Raw genomic sequence first — 2,500 nt, 5'->3', positions numbered from 1 at the left:
TTACATCCTCCAAAATAGAACTAACATTAAAAATCTCGTTACCCAGTTTTTGTACGGGTATGTTCCCTGTATTCTGTGAAGGGCTATAGACACTTTAACCCCTCTGCTATTGCATACCCAGGGTTTTAAATTATGGAAGGATGGATGCAGGGCTGATTTATATTCAGGACTTACTGTTCATCTTTTCTCCTAGAATGAATAGTAGGGGAGTGAGGAGGGGAGCAACCATCATAGAAAATTTAGTAGCATGCTTACACAAAAATCTAAAACTTTTAAGCTGTTAAGTAAAAATATTGCTGTGAAGGCATCAGTTGTTGCATACTATATATATATATATATATATATATATATATATATGTGTGTGTGTGTGTGTGTGTGTGTGTGTGTGTGTGTGTGTGTGCATGTCTTCTTTTAGGATTATCTGACCACAGAAAGGTTGTTGTGTAGTTTGCCTCCACAAATCTTCAAACAACCTGCTAAGCTTGCTAAGAAAGCATCAGGTGTTTATTTAGCTGCTTGACGCATGCTATGCATATAGCTGCCAATCTCCTTTTAGGATTAACTTTTCTGACTTTTAATGGTATCTGTATTTTCCATATTTGGCTGTATTTGACCTTTTAAGACAACCTTCTGTAAATCAACTATTTTGAGTAAGTGAGGTAAACACAAATCAAACAATGGGAAGTCCAAGAAGTGTAATTAATTTAAGGATAAAGAAGCAGTAAACTATTTATTTACAGATGTTTAACATCAAACAGGGTAAATTGATGTGCATACTAAATAACAAAATCCAGGAAACAGAGCCATGTAAGTGATATTTCTAAGCAGAGTTTGCAGGAAAGAGAGAATGACTGAGTGTATCAGTTATGCCGTAAAACAGCCAAATCACGTTATCTTTGCCTACAGTGATGCAAACATTGGGCTTGGCTGAATAATAGAGGCTGCAGACAATAGAAGTTAAAATATTACATGTTGGTACCTCATTACCATTCTAAAGATCTAAACTTTGCCTGTGATATATGATCTGTTCGAAAGATAGGTAGGTATCCCATAGGCTACCCAGTCTCTGGAACAGGCTCCACATTCATGTGAAGCAGAGTTCCTCCCTAACCCAATTCAAGTGTAACCTGAAAAATTTGATGGGGAACAGGAAATTCATCCCTGGTTTGGCACCTGTGTCTCTAATGGACACAGGCAACCTATAAATAAGTAATCTCCCAAGCCCCTGCTTACATTTATCAAGGGTATCAGAACTTGTCAGAGATTTGGGATGCATGGCTAGGCTTAAAAAGGCCTGTGTGGTCGTTAACCTAGTAATCACCTATGAACCTATTAATAAGGCACTACATTGAGCCATGCAATGAGAATAAGAGCAAAATGCTGAACAGGATGACTAAAGCATTTCAGAAACACATAATAATATGTAAAGTACTGGGCTCATTGCTTTTTTGTCTGGCATATTCGACAAACAGCTGAGAAATGACCATCCAGAACCCCTTTTTTACATTTTGTTCACATGGGGTTGAGGTGTCACTTCAACAGTCACGATCATCTAGAACCAAGGTTTCACACTGCCACGTGGCTACCCTGCCATGGTAGTTCTTCCACACCACACACTTGCACGCACACCTGTGGTCAATTTAGAGTGCTCAATGCACTTGCTGCATGTCTTTGGAATGTGTGAGGAAATCCATGCAAACACAAGCAGGACATAAAGACTCCATACACAAGGAATGCCAACGGAAATTTGGACTAGGGAACTTCCTGCTATGAGGCAACAACACTATCCACTACACCAGAATGACCAAGGTATGACCAAGGTAGAATTTGCCTTAATGGTGTACAATGGACATATGCAATGACTTTAAACTGAAAGGGAGAATTTAGTTTGAATAACAGAAAACTTACTTTTACAGTAACAAAACAGTATCCAGGAATATCTGTGTATAGAAACATCAGTCAAGATTCATCAGCATAAAACAAGGACTTTGCACATCATGTTACATCAAAAAAATAAGAAATAACACTAAACATTGCTCAGAGCTTATTAAAAATTGAATTACCCACTCAAACACAGTGGATACTGCCTATGCACCAGCAAATATCTCTGATTACTTCTTTTTCCATTTTAGACTTTACCTTATATACAGCATCTACATCCTGCATTAGGGCAAACTCAAACAATGCTCCCCTTTGGCTAACAACTTACCCTCTGAATACCTAAAAATAGCCACTGATGCAATAGCATACCCAGTGTCAATACTAATTAACGGATCCATTACAGACTCCTATGTTCCTAGTCTTTGGAAAACGACCTGAAACATACTACTCTAGAAAGGTGGTAATGTCTGATACAACTTCCGTCCTATAGCAATCCTCTCCCCACTTTCAAAAATATTGGAGAAATGCATTTACAAACCTACTTAATCTTTTTATCCTGAACTTAAAACAAGTAATCTCCGTGGTATCCCAGAAGTCTCAAAACAACCCATTAAAGTGT

This window comes from Protopterus annectens, chromosome 12.part0, assembly GCF_019279795.1.
Source record: "Protopterus annectens isolate FY-2018-M chromosome 12.part0, PAN1.0, whole genome shotgun sequence".
Classification (NCBI taxonomy): Eukaryota; Metazoa; Chordata; order Ceratodontiformes; family Protopteridae; genus Protopterus; species Protopterus annectens.
This window is presented reverse-complemented; position numbering follows the sequence as displayed.